This window comes from Phasianus colchicus, chromosome 4 (genome assembly GCF_987193195.1).
Source record: "Phasianus colchicus chromosome 4, bPhaCol1.hap1.1, whole genome shotgun sequence".
Lineage (NCBI taxonomy): Eukaryota > Metazoa > Chordata > Aves > Galliformes > Phasianidae > Phasianus > Phasianus colchicus.
Window position 1 is genome coordinate 25,908,399 of NC_143439.1, and position 15,498 is coordinate 25,923,896.

Sequence of the window (15,498 nt, forward strand, 5' to 3'; positions counted from 1 at the left end):
ACAAGTAAAAACTCAGTCCTGCTTAATTTGTTGTTTCTTCTTCCTCTTAAATTTTAGTTCTGTTCTTCCTTGTTGATAAGTAAGTAAATAACTTACCATTTGAAACTAACCACTGTCCCCTCTTGTATAAGCACTGCTATCAGATAAAGAGATATAAAAGGGAGCTTATCAGGTATCATTATCAAACTGTGCCTAAGATTAGCTGGGATAAAACTAACAAATACACACAAAAAAACCCCATATTACCTTATTGCTTAAATACTGGGTTTATTCCATAGTGTCTCAGCATGCTCAAGGTAAATATAATCTACTTTTTGAAAAATATGGGAATGAGAAAAGCCCAAATTTAGGGGCTTATGAGGGCAGCTGGTCATACCACTGTGTTCCTACACAGTTCCTCTTTCGAAGAGTGTAAAGGAAATTATGCTTACTGTCTTAGAGTTGGAGGAGAAAAAATTCTATTGGCTTTTTTCATTATGCAACAGGGTAAGTCCTCTATTAGCAGCTGAGCACGCAATAGCATAACAATATGCAACGCTTCCTCTGGTGACATTCTTATGGAGTCAAAACCCATGAAAGTAATGAAATTCCAACTGTAATTGTACAATACAAATCAAAAGAATTGTGGGGAAAAAAAAAAAGAAATTCAGAAAATCTGGATTTCAATTCCTAAGGTGAAACACAAGTGAAAAATATTCTTGAAGGAGCGCTACCAGAACACACTAGGTGGTGCTGTAATCCTAATAGCAATTGTTGAATATGCGTTTGTTGTGCTTTCCTACTGTCAAGACAGAACTTGTTGCAGTTAGCTTTTTATAATTTCACAAATACTTCTGAAATTTTACATATTTCCTGAACATTTTGAGATGCTGTTACTCGTCTTTTATTTGTTAGGAACAGCATCGCATGCTTTCATTTGTCAAATATTAATTTTTTTGTCAAGTGAAATCAGGGCCAATAAGTTTTGATTCTCGTTGTACTTAGGATCCAGATTTTGGACATGAGTTTGTTTTCTATGTTGTATTATGGATGTATATATTTTGATAATTGGTACTAATATCATGACATTCCTCTATGTAGTGTGGACTATCTTTCACCCTGCAATGTGAAGTAGAAGAACAGGGGCAGGGAATAGCAGTAGTAGTCTTAAAAACTATACTAGAGGACCCAGTCGTACAAAGTGTTCTCCTGGTCACAACAGAAGTGCAGTCCTGGAATCTGGGCAGGACCACTGTTAGGGATTGTGAAGAGAACAACAGAGCTATCTGAAACATACTATATATAATTAATTGGTAGTAATGTGGAATTGTAAACCAGTGATGAGAGCAACGTTAGAAAATACATCAAAACGGTACAAAGATCTTAGAAAGGAGAAAGAGAACTTCACTACTACACTTCTCCTGAAGAAGATAACAATCAGCAAACTGATTGTCAGCATAGGCTATAATGCAGCTGTAACATCTCCAAAATGTTAGCAGCTCTATGTTGATCTTGGGGATCATTGCACAAGGAAGGGAAAGAAGACAAAACATTTGAAGGAGTAGGATGTGTAGGACTTCATATAGTTTTTTTTAAGATGCAGTGTTTAATAATTCTTTCACAGCACTTTCTCGCTGCTCTTTAAGTATGTCCACTTTAAGGCAACATTAGTATTGTACCACCATCATACCTTAAGTTAGAGAGTACCCATACCTTAGAAGCAAATCAAAGCTACTACATTTTTATTAGTTTTACACTAATTAGATACTATTTTACTACAACACATTTTAAGATTTTTTAAATACTGTTTTTATCTTATCCAATGTCTCGTATTAAACTGCAATTACAAGCTGATATCCACGACAAGTAAGGTTTCATCATATGTTTACTATCATGTCAGAAAGAATTCTCTTTGTTTAGATAGACATACATTGCAGAAATTAACAATAAATTAAGTCTAACAGTATTGAACAATGAATAGACTCCTTTTAAAAGCATGCTGTCAGCATTGGCTGTACTTGAACTTTGTTAGCTTTGATACAAAAAATGCAAATATCAGGAAACCTTTTCTCCAACTTCTTGAATTTTTTTTTCTAGTTCTCTATAAAATTGCTCTCTATGGACAACTTTTGTAATTGCACAGTGTGATGCTGCTGCTGCTGCTCCCAGTCCCATTCTTGCTGTGCCAGGGCTACTGATGTGCAGAAGGTAATGGTAGCAGCAGCTCCCCACTGGCAGGATTTCAGTTGTGCTGCATAGGGGATTCCTTTTCTTTAGTGAGGCATGTAACCTCACCAGATCTGCCCATCTGCAGAGAACAAATTGTGATGCATATGTTTTGTTTTTTTTTTATATTGTGACTCGGATCAAGGGGTATCAAGAGTTGTAGCCAATTAAGTAAATCTCTTGAGCAATGTATTTTAGATATGGGAATTGTATACAATCCATGAGATTTATTTTCCTTTTTAATGGTTTCATAATTAAAAAAAAAAATTCTTGCTGTATCAGTATCAGGAATGGAAGCACCTTGCCTTTCATACTGTTAGGCTTCTGAACAAAATACTATGCAGTTCTCAGTAGTACTACTCAGTAGTACGTAGTTCTCAGTAACAATGAAGTTGACCAATTTTTTTTTTATATATATATATATTTTTTTACTCACATCTTCAGACTACCTTCATAACTTGTAGTAATTTGGGTGAGCTGTATTGTTACATCTTCTAATATGAGATGTCAGGGTAAGAAAATGCCGTTTCCCTCGAGGAAGTTGAAACAATGAACACTTATTTTGGGATGAGAAAGATGCTATCAGTTTTAGACAAAAGACCATCATATCTTATACTTACTGTGTAATCATAAAATTATAATTAAAGCTGGAAAAGAATCTTGTAGAAAATAACTTACTAAGCTTGCTAGCAACTCAATGAAGTAACATTCCAAAGAATCTTTGTAAGTGATTTTGAAAAGTTCATATTGCATCCTTCCTTGTTCCATAACTGTTCACTGCAATGAGTGATTTGTGCCATTAACTTATCAGTTTGCTATTCTCTGTGTATTTCCCCCCCTGGACTGATGTAAGATGGAAGTTCTTTCTGTTTGCTTACAGTAAAATTTGTTGCTGGTAACTTCAATATCTAAAGACAGAGCACTAGGCTAGTTAGGGCTTTTCACTTCTGTTTGTAGGTTTGTCTGTTTTTACAATAAAGAATGCAGGAATTTGTAATCAAATATCACTTCAATTCAGAGATTAATTCTGTCGAGTCCCTCAAAATTCTCCCCTTCCAGTGCATCTCTCTTTGATATCTCTCACGTTAATAATATCCTACTGTAAAGGTTTAGCTGTTAACACTGGTGAGGTTTGGGAATATCTAATGTTTACATGAATTTGACAAAGATTACCAAAATCTTCCTGCCAAAGATGATGTTCAGTAGTTGCCAATCCACAGTAAAAACTGACAAATGTGCTCCTTGATTAGTTTCTTGGCATACGTGGAGAATGTCCTGCCAACTATGCAAACATGAAAACCTAGGGAAAGTAGGTGTAGCCTGCTTTCTACCTCTCCCGTTGGCTCACACTTGTTTCCTGCATCAAACTAGTAGTAATAAGAACAAAGATTACTTCTCTGGTTTTTAGATATAAAATGTTTTGTAAATATTCAGGTATGTTTATATTAGTTGTAACATTCTTCTAATGTTGTTTTATTATAGTAAGCATGACCTTAGTATTTTTAATTCATAAATTAAAAAAATCAGTCTTTAGCTTGACCAGTAATAATCCAGATATCCAGTTTTTTTCTGTTTAAGAATAGTCAACAATGACCTAATCTATGATCTTTTTCTTTGTGATATCACATCCTTTGAATTTGCAACTGATGTAAGATAATGTTAAGATAAAAATGAATTATAGGTTGAATTCTGAGAAATAAATCTGTAGCTCCGTAGAAATCTTTTACATTTAGGTTTGAGAAATTACTTTCAGAATTCATGCCAAAACAAAATTCCTAACATTTTTGCATGTTAATCACAGATATCGAGGTGCCCTAACTATGTTAAGAAGTCTTACCTTCTTGCTTGGAGGTATTTGAAAGTACTTGCCTCCTTCTTTTAGGTTCACACTTCACTGAAGTTTCTAAGAAATTTGCACTAGTAATAGGATTGTGTTATGCTTAAGCTTTTCTGCTTAGATATCTTCCATTTTCTTTAGCAGTCTGTAAGTTTTGGAAGACAATCAATTTTTCATTCTTTAAAAAAGGGGACAGTTAGGAGGACTATTTTAAGCTTAGTATTGTCTTAGGTTATGCACGCTAGAAATAATCATTACTATAAAATAGAAATAGTGAAATAGGCTGTGTGATATTTTTTGTAAAGCTTGAAAATGAACGTTCAAAATCTTAGAGTATCAAAGTCCTGCAGTGTCACCTTTGGTTTATATCAGCAAAACAGAGAACAGCCGGTATTAGGTAATTTATCTCTGGGGGGATGAGTATAGAAAACATACAGATGTATTCATTTTGTCAACAATTTTCATTTTTGTACTGCTGTTCAACCTAAAAGTTCTCAGGAGATAGAAAAGCTACACCAAGCAATTTGCAGGGGCAGTCTGAACCTGAATTGTGTCCAACTTGCTGAGTGTTTATTTTTGTGGCACTGAGTGTTTTACAGTAATTTAGTTTACATTTAAGGTACAGTCGAAGAGGCAAGATTAAAAGACTGAATTGGTTAAACAGAATTCCTGTGGGTGTGATATGATGCATTCACTTTGTAATAAATAAATGAATAAAATTTTTAAAAAGTTAGAAACCCCAACAATATAAGAAGAATTACTTTAGATAAAATATACTCTTTCTTTGAGTAAATATGAGTTTTAAATCTTTCAAGCTCTTGGAGGTCAGAGAAGTCATTCACATGATCGGTTTAATTCCCTCTTGAAGTATGTTAATGGAGGGTATGTGTAAAGCAGAAAGAAGCAAACAAGCAAGGCATTTGAACTTAAGTCTGTTGCACTGAGTAAACTCAAGGTGAATTAATTTTTTTTCCTGTTTATTTGTGAGAGCTGAGGATGAACTCAGGTATAAATCGAGCTATCATATTTTGGAAGGAGAATGGTTGACTTTCCCTCTGATTTATTCTGTCCCATCAGTCTTTGTGTCACCAGATCAGCACAGGCTGTGGCTAATTTTTTTGAAGTGTTTTTTAGTTTATGCAATCAAATTGCAATGATAATACCTGTGAGTACTCGCTGGTTTAAAAGGTAACTCTGTTAAATATCAACCAAAACCTTCTGCAGGAGACTGCTGTCCTCCGCCTGTGCGTGACTCGGCTGTTTACAGAAAACTGGCTGCATGTTTCTGGCTGTTTACAAATTGGCTCCAAAGGCTTATTTAGTAGTAATCTACTTTCAGCGAGATTGTGCGTGCTATTTCCAACTGATTTCTTGGACTCCCATGAAAAGGAGGAACTGTGTGAGTTTGTATGCCTAAGCTTCACTTATGCCCTGAATTCAGGTCACATTTCAGAAGCAAGATTGAGACATCTGTGGGATCTGCTGCTTGAGGAATTCTCTTCTGTACAGATAGACTTTGTAGTGCATTCTTCTTTCTTGGATCCCAGAGATAACTAAAGAGAGAGACGCTTCTCTTGAGCACTTTTTACCCATTATAAGAACCCACCAGAGTAGATTCTCTCTTAAACCAGTTAGATGTATGATCATAACTATCTGATAATACACTTTTTTTTCCTCAAAAAAAAAAACCCTGTTCTTCATTTCATAGTACGTTCTTCTTTTCTTCTTGCGTAAACAATTTACAGCTCTGTTGGTTCATACTGAAGCTGATTTCTCCTGGTACAATGTCTTACACATTTTTTTGCAGGGAAATTTCGTTTTTCTTGGATTTTTTTTCTTGTCTGCAGTTAATACAGAAATTAGTTGGGTTCGCGTTGCAGTAAGGACAAAAAAAGGCAAGACAAACATGTCAATGTTAAGGGCAGATAAATAGAATGCCTAGCTTGTGGGATCTCTCTCACTGCTTATTTAAATATTTCTTTCTAATTTATTTATTATTTTTTTCCAAGATTTGAGTGTGGGTGTTTCACATCTTAACGTTTTTGAATGTACTGTAGGTTATCTTGAGGCCAGTTGGAGAAACTTTCTACTACTACCTCTTTTTCTTTTTTCCTGTTGTGTTTTCAGTCTACACAATACATGGTCTACCATATTACATACAATGTTTTGTAAGTGCTGATTGCTAGTTTAAGTAGAGTTGGGTTCCTCATACATAGCAAAATAATAATAATAATAATAATAAAGACATAAATCTAAACAAGCAAATAAAGACAACAAAAGGAACAAGAAAATGTATCATGTGGAAGTATTGGAGAGTATTGATAGATACCCTTAAGTGTGATGAATGTGGTGAAGTTTCTTAAGAACAGATTGTTTAAAAAAAAAAAAAAATGCCACTAATGAGAGAATACTCTGTCTTTTTAAAAAAGAAAATTTGGACAAAGCAAACAGAGGTTGTATTACGGATCAAGCTACGCATCTAGAATATCATAGTATACATGTTTTAAGGGGATGCTTGTAGGCAGAGAAGTACTGTGAATGATGTATATGGAATAATTCCATAACCAGGTATTAAGCTAGTGTTCTCTAGAACTAAGCAGCAGAAAAACTGTGTATTGAATGAAGCAAAACATAACTATTCTTAGGCTTTCTGCAGAAAATAGCTGAATTTCTTTCCTACAGATATAAGACTGTTACCATAAACTAGCAGGTATATGTTCCTTGGAGCAGAAAGAGAAGGGTATAGGCAAAGAGGAGAAAATCTCTATAACACCTTAGAAACAAAAAACATAAAAGGTATGGACAGATTTTCAAATTGTTTTGACTAGTGTGCACTGTGAGAGCTTTGTGCATTTATTTGATGCCTAATTAAGAAAATTATTTCCGTCCAAGTCACTGGAAAGTATTCCAGTTGTATATGTATTTCCTGAGAGATTTTGATTATATTAATAGCGATGTACTTAACTCCTTGCTTACACTAACTTTGCGATAAGAGAAAGCAAATTAAAACTAAACCTGCAATCCCCAGAAGCCCAAGCAGCCTACTGTGTAATTTTTTAAGTCATGCTTCCATTATTATGAGTAACTTGATATCCTTCATGAAATTTTTAAAGCAAACATGATCCTCAAATACATGTATTAAAATTGAAATAGAGTTTAATAGTTAGAATGCATGAATGCATTACCTGACATTTGTAAAGATGCTAGTCTAGCTAAATAGATGCTGGAGAAGGTATTTGTTGAGAAAAATACACGTGCATGGAGCTGTTGTATAGAGCTGGGAGAAATTGAGTAAATTTACTAAAATACTGTACAAGGTTACTGATCCTTGGAAACAGGTTGTGTGTTCTTCAAGATGGATTTATGATTTTTTTTTTTTTGCTCTGTAGTGCTCCACAGAAACAATTTTGAAGAGATTTAAAAGTTGAAATTCCAGTTTTGAAAGCTATATATTTTAACATTTTGGAGCCTAAGTATCATTAAAAATGGAAGGCAGCGCTCAAACTTGGGTGCACTGAAATATTATGCTGTCGGTTTAGGCCCTGGTGAACAATGAACAGTTGATATAGCTTTCCAAAGACAATACCAGGAAATGCCTTTAAGGGTGCTGTTAAAGAAAAGCCTTTTAAAATAGCCATTAAGTCACTTTTGACTCTGTCTTCAGTTCTGCAATAAGATGACAATATCTCAGGATATGATTTCTATGGTGGTGTTGAGGGTGTTTGTAAGTGAACGTTCTGTAAAGTAATTCTCTTGTGCAACCTTAGATAAAAATATGTGAATTAAGAACAACAGTATTTTGCAGGGTAACATGCAGAATTATTTCTTCATGAATTCTTAAAAGTGACAAGGGCAATTATAATTCTTGCTCCTATAAGTCATATTAAGAGTAAAGACAAAATCAGATATTTTCCTTGAGGCTTCATTTCAAATTGAAGTCAGCTGTGGGGGTGAGAAATATGCCTGGATAGAGCAAGAGAGGGACAGTGAGTATCTGCTCCTGTTAACTCCATTTTGTAGTTGGCACAGAGCTGTAAAACCTGTGAATAATTTCTCCATATTGCTTTTTACTTGATGTCATGGCAGTGTTCTAGTGAATCTGCAAATAAACATGGAGTTCTTTTTGGGCAATTCAATGAGAGTAGTGGGATTTTTGAAGGGGAGGTTAAATAAATTCTTAGAGGGTCTCAGAATTGAAGGTTTGTGGAATGCCTAACATTATCCTGTTGTAAGCACAATGCTAGTATAGCCAACCAAGCAATAAATATAATTTGTCATACAATAAAGAGAAAAAAAGTAATTGTGGAGGGGGTCAGGTGAAGAGACAACGGTTTTGTTTTGCTGACTTCTAAGAGACTGGAAGAAGGAGTCTCAGTACTGAAACCTTTTTATGTGCATTTCAGGTGGACACTGGTTATAATTAGAATTATTGGAAGAGTTGGCATGGGTATTATCTTGAATAGCTTCATGGTATGAAAATTGAAGGAGAAGGTATGTCTCTAATGGCATATGTAAGACCTTCAGATTCTGGCCTGTGAAACTTGCTTTCAGGCTTGCTTCTGGATATTCATTTGGAAGAATCATTTACATGAAAGCAATGAATATTAAGTACTCGTAGTTTGATTATGATGGTAGTTTGGAAGCTTAACTTCATTAATTTTTAATTTCATTAAAATTTCATTTTAGACCCTATTCTCTACTTGTTGCTTAATCTGAAAAAACAGTGGTTTCTCCAGAAGGATGCGTGTCTTCCTGGTTCCTATCTTCCTTTTAAAATAAATTTCAGCTTAAATATAAATTAAATTCTAAGGGTAAGATTTTTCCTCAGAGGAGGTCTGTTTAAAGAGTTACGTTAGTGATTTGATGCTGTAGTTGACTTCAGAAAACTTTCAGGGATAAGCTAATGAACACTTGCTTCTCTATAGTTTAGGAGATGTCAGAATACATAATTTTAAAGTTCTGCACTTAGGTAGCCATCTTCTAAATACTGACAGGCTGGAGCAGCAAAAGGACAAAGATCACAGCTTTGGGCAGTTTGCCTTGCCTTGAATGGAAAGAAAAACTCAAACCAATTGCTTTGCTTTCATCATGTTTTAAAAAGCTTGTGTAAAACTTTCCTCCGTTATGAAGTGAAGGAGGATTTGTCCCCTTATGATGACCTTCTTAGAGCAGTTAAAATGTAAGAAAATGAGTATAGCAGATGTCAAAATTAGTGCAACTCAGGGGACTAATAAACTGTACTGTTGACACATCAAATAACATCCTTGGGATGTGGGACAACACCTAATGTGCGTTTTGTCTGACCTACTACATACGTATGTGGCAGACATTGAGTAAACTAATCAACTTGGAAAGAGACATTCTGCTTGGGTTTCAAAGTATATATACTACTTAAAAGAGATTAAATGTTTGACTAAGCCTGGGGGATCAAAATATCTGAATTTGTGAAGAGCTATATTTTAGTATTAATATTTCCAGATACTAAAACAAACAATAAAAATACATGTAGAAAATATGATTTCTTTTTTTTTCCATTGTAGAATTAGTGCCTTTTGAAGTCAGCATAAACGAATAAATAAATAGATCCTCAATCATTCCCTGTTAGGGAAGGTCTCCAGGCTTATCTGGATGACTGGTGATCTAAGAAAAAATTTCTTCCCTTTGCTGTCTCTTCTCTGCCCAAACCTCCCCTCTGTAAGACAGCATGAAAGAGAGGCATATCTCGTAGGTCAGATGAAGTAGGAAGAGGTTAGAATTGCCAGAAGTTGATCTGAAACAGACTTTGTATGGAAATACAAACAAACAAAAAGATGATTTAGATAAATAAGGAAAGAATAGGATCCATTTGCATTGGTCCCAAAACAAGAGCAGTATTTTGGTTTAGTTTTAAATGATGGTGCAAAAAGTTTGCAAAACTTGATGCTTAGTCATTATAAACCTGCAGTAATAGAAATCACCTTTTTATTGATGAAAACAAAGCTCAGAATGTGAAGTGCTCCAAATAGATTGTTGGTGGAAAGGGGGGTAAGTGCTTTCAAGACTTTTGACATTTCAGATCTGCTAGTAAATATTAAGAAAATAAATAAGTTTATTTAACATTATTTTAACAAATATTTAATGAGGAAGAAGTTGAAAGAGTAAGCTACAATTTAAGTTTATAAATTATATATCTTTCTGAACTAACTTAACCTTTAAGATAATTTCTACTTCTGATCATGCATATAGTTATTTTCTAATTTCCCTAACTAAATGTTGTTCAAGCTATTGACATACAATTTCTGTGTTCTGTAGTCATAGCAGATTGTGTTTTGTATTGAATGTTCAACACTTGCTGTGGAGCAGTGGAATGTTTTATGGCTTGTTTTGTGCTGGCATGGTGTGCATTATTTCTGTTGACTCTGTAGGTTCTCTCTGCCTGATCACTTGAATTCTGAGGGTTGATCTTCCTATATGCAGTTTGCCCCATAAATTCTTGCCTTGTCTCATTTTGAGATGTATTCTGTGAAAATATTTGTAAGTGGTGATGCTAGCTGGTCAAAACCAAAACCCAGCTTCCTGAATGAACTTCTTGTGATGGAATGGTTCCTGGTGACAGAACTAGGGGCAGTAGATATAAACTGGTACATAGGAATTTGCATGCAAACATAAGGAATAACTTTGCTGTGAGGGTGACAGAGCATTGGAATAGGCTGCCCAGAGAGAATTCTTCTTCTCTGGAGATATTCAAGACCCATCTGGATGTTTTCCTGTGTAACCTACTGTAGGGTATAGCAGAGGAGGGTTGGACTGAAGATCTCCAGTGGTCCCTTCCAACCCATACTATTACTATTATTTTTACAAAATCACAGAAATGGTTGCCTGCTTACCTACTATTGTAACCTGTCTATATATGTAATTGTTCACAAGGCAGGAAACGGACCTCCAGCCCTCCAAGTATAGGATTGTGCAGTTCTACCATTTTTAAAGAAGGAATTAATTATAAGGTCTGGAGAGGGATTAAAGGCTACATTATGAATGCATTATAAACACTGGTTATTAATGGAAGTTAATGCCCTGACTGCAGTGAGAAACTCCTGCTCTCCAGTGACCTTGGAGAAAATCTGCTTTCCAAAGGCACAATTCACCTATTTCAAGTGGCATTGTGGAAAAAAGCCAAGAGCTTTGAACCACAATTTCTTTTTCACAAGCAACTGAAGACAAATTTTATTAGATTTTTTTTTCTTTTTTTTTTTTTCTTTCTCTGAAGAGACAGTAGCTACTATTCACAGACAGTCCAGAGAAATGAGTGTAGGGGCCTGGCCAACAAAATCTTTCTTAACGTTTAACTAAGGAGTGGGATCCCTACTGTTTACTTTTTTTTTTTTTTTTTTTACTTTTTTTTCTTTGCCTTGCCTGGGGCAATTTGTATTGGATACTGCCAGCTCTGAAAATCAATCACTTGTCTATGCTATGAGTACCTATGAAATTACTCGCTCTGAAGTACTAAATAGGAAATATATGGATTTTAAAATGACCAGAGCACATAACTGTAAATTCAGATGCTTTCTTTGCTCATACATATTTAAAGTGTATTCAGTATGGTTGATTGGCTCTTTAGCTTTTCCCACAAAAGTCCTGTGTCATCTTGATAACTAAAAGCCACTCTACTGGGTAATAATTTAGCCTCTTTCCTTTATAAAAGGGATCTGTGTCGACACCGTAGTTGTTATTTTAAAATCTGTTCTAAATCTAATTGCTCTTTGGAATTCAGACCTCCATAATGTGTGTTATTTTTATGTGGATTATTTGAAGAACAGATCACAAATAAAAACACTGTCAATGGGATGTGGTAAAATTTTCCTTTAACATGTGGTGGCAGAGCATAAAACCAGGAAGAGACCAAGAAAATGGGGAATGAGTATAGACCAAGAACAAAGTTTAAAGAAAACTTGCAACTCCACTGATGTTATACTTGGGTAGGAAGTTGTTTGCATAAATCCTATAATTGCTGTCAAGATTTCAGTAGAAGGGGGTGAGTTGGTTTCCACTTAAAAAAAAAAAATAATAATAATAATAAAAAGGAAAAAAGAACACAAAACAAACAATGCACTGGCTGTAGTGAAAGCTCTGGGCTGCAGGAGTTGGACTATTCAATCTGTTCCAACTGAGCCAATCCTGAGGCAGTTACCTTCCTGCCAGTATGGAAACACAAAGGGGAGAAATGGAAATCAATTCCTATATGCAATTATCAGTCAACTTCTTCCCTAATATCAGGTTGTATCTGTTGCCATGGTAGGTACATTTATGTACTTTATCCACCTCGAGTAATATATCTAGTAAATATGTTGAGTTTTTAATGTACTGGTGTTCCCTACTGATGATGATTCATGTATGTCCTAATCTTAAGAGCTCCTCTGTTGCCTACTGACTTTTTATCAAGCCATTTCAGTAACAGGAAGAGCATTTAACCTATTAAACCTCTCTGCCCTGCTGATTAAGTCAACCTTTTTCTAAATTCTGCAAAAGGCAGTTCTGGAGGCTGCTCTGTAGATGGCTGTGGATTCAGGAATATGCCCGTTATGCCATTTCAGGTGTGACTCTGCACAGCCCTTCATCTGCAGTGCCTCACAGACACATTGACTTTTATGACTTCAGCGGCTTCTTGTGGCATGCTCTTCCTCATTCTATGTCTATGCCAGTGCCAAGTGCTGTGATTTCTGTATTCAGGGATGCATTCGGGGAAAAAAAAGGTATCCAGAACTTTAGAAAATAAAATTCCTACTGATATACAGAATAAGTTCTATATTCATACACTCCTTACAGATTTAGGGAAATTAAATTGCATTCATGTTTGGCATATCAGGTGCATAACCCAGTAGAGTTTAATGTCTTGTTTTACACATCAGCACTGGGAATTGGGATTTCCCAACACAACGTAGTCACAAAAAATGAATTAGCACTGACGCAGAGCTCATGACCTCCTTGGCGCCAAGGGGCTACATTTAGCCAATTTCCTGCAAGGATATAGTTCAAGGAAAGTTTCTCACTGATGCCTAATGTAATTCATATGATCACATTTGTGTTTTTGTTTTGTTTTGTTTTTTTAACTTCTATAGGAGTGATTTGAAAAAAAAATCCATTTTTAATACCTACATGAATACCATTCCCTGTCTGAAAATAAGATTTAATTCATTGCTTTTGTATATGCCCCGTTTGACAGTTAAGTCCAACTTTTTGTTATTTCAGCAGACTTCAAACGTGTAATAAATAAATTTCCACTGGGTTGGCACTTCCTTTTTGCTTCCTGATGTAGGGATTGATTGTTCTTTGCATGTCTCTTGGGATTTTACGATCTTTCTCAGAATGACTGACTTGACCACAAATTCAACCATCATAATTTTCAGAAATGGTTCACACAGAAAATGCATTAGAGGCCATTTTTAGAACAATAGCAACAGCTTCATATTGTATGAGATCAAATGCCTTCTCAGGTGTAGCAGGAGATACGAACAATGATGGAATTGACTCAAAATGTTCTTAGTTCATGAGGTTAGAGTGAGTCATAGGGGAGGTTGTAACTGAAAATTTTTATGGGACAGTGTAACTGGATTAAGAACTTTTTACAAGGACAGTCCTTATGTATATGCATGAAAATTTCCAACAAAAAAAACTTTGAAGGGAAAATATGTCTAAATAGTGACCAGTTAACCCTGAATCAGTTCATGCCTGAATCATATGGTTTGGAAAAGAAATTCAGGATTATGAAGTCCAAGCATCAACCTGCTTTACCAAGTCTTATCACTAAACCATGACCCTTAGTGCTGTATCCCTAGGTCTCTTAAATACCTCCGGGGATGAGAGATTTTCTAAACTCAAAAAATGCTTAAAGAAATTCAAATTTCATTGTATTAAGTTATTGCTCATTATCTGTCTCTGTTGGCCAGACAGTTTATCCAATATACTATTTTAAATAAAACTCTATTCCAAATAGAGGGTAAAACTATTTAAGTATTAAATGCGTTAAACGTTTTGTAATTGTGAATGGCGTGTAATTATAATTCATAGACAAGCTATTAAAAATACAACTGGAAATAATTTCAAATGACCCAAAATTAAGCATAAAATGTGCATATTATTTTTTTGTAACAATAATAAAGAAAAAGCTGCAGTGTTTTTTATGTGTCAAACATACAGTGTTTAACACTGTTTTTTTAGTCTTAATAGGATTATTAGTATTACTTAGTATACAAGTGGTCATTCTACATGCAGAAAATGACTCTACTTTCTTTGCCAGGTGCTGTTACTTCTGTTAAAAGGAATAATGAAGTCTAATACCTGTCCAGATTCAAGTAAGAATAAATTAAATTTTTAATCTATGTTGGAGTTGGCTTGTGCTGAATGCATATGTGTCTCTTGGGAGCCTTAGGTTTTAGGGGAAGCTCTCCTACTCATAGTACAAGTGAGTAATGCTGGCAGAAGGTGGTGGCATGGGTTGCTTGAGGCAGGGGCTACCCTATGGACTTGATGTATATTGGGACCTGTTGCTTGGAGGCACTCAAAGAGCAGCTGTCCCCTCCAGCTTTTACTGTGAAGGCTTTGCCTTCTCTCAGCATTTTGAGAAACATGGTGACCTGCATGCTGCTTTGGGTATGTGATTCATGCATTATTGTTGTGTTTGACAAACTCAGATACAGGTTTCCACTGCTCAAATTAAAAAAAAAAAAAAAAAAAAAAAAAGAGAGAGAGAGAGAAAAGCTGTTGCCACAGTCGTTCACTTGGGAATAGGTGGATACCTGACTACTGTGCAGATGTTGTGCTAATGAACTAATGAGCCTAACATCGTATAATTTTCCTACCAGAGGAAAAAAAGCTCAACGGCTTTGATCCAAAGCAATCGTGTTTCCTGTTTTCATTCACCAGTTTTACTACACTGTGTAGAAAGACATAGCTGGAATTATATATTCACTATAAACAACTGCTGTACAAGTTTATACTTGGGGAATAAATGAGCTCAGAAATATTTTTATAGGCTGCTATTTGCTGAGAAGCACTGAAGTAACTTAACTTGCTAATGCATCTGTTCCCTTTATAATCAAGACAGTTCAACCATTTTCATGATAATTTTATGCCCAATGGCATAGCTTTGGTTGTAACTAAAATTTAACCAGTATTCTAGACTTAGAGTGAAATTAGAAAAAGTACATTCAGCAGAGCTTTTTTTTTCCCCATCAACTTGCATGAACTTAGAAAATCATTATTAAGAGAACAGAATTTAGTTTGATCTCTGTACTTCAGTAATCAAAGTAGGAGATGATGTATTTGCATGAAGGTTGATATTTTCATATCTGCTTATCGAAGAAGGTAATTAACAGAGATGTTAGGTATCAGTTTTGCAATGTAAGTATCTAAAATTCTGAATTATTGAGTAAAATTTTGAGACAATATGGCTCTACTATGAGACGAAACTAAGCACAGTT

The 15,498-nt window shown here is 35.1% G+C and overlaps 1 long non-coding RNA gene across 2 annotated transcripts in view; it reads left to right on the forward strand.

The window, feature by feature from the left end:
• Nucleotides 1-15,498, forward strand: part of LOC116231076 (uncharacterized) — a 70,820-nt gene that overhangs the window by 48,032 nt on the left and 7,290 nt on the right. For both annotated transcript variants that reach the window (XR_016465955.1, XR_004167353.2), the window contains exon 2: nt 14,316-14,370. This is a non-coding gene — a long non-coding RNA (uncharacterized LOC116231076). The remainder of the gene's footprint in view (nt 1-14,315; nt 14,371-15,498) is intronic.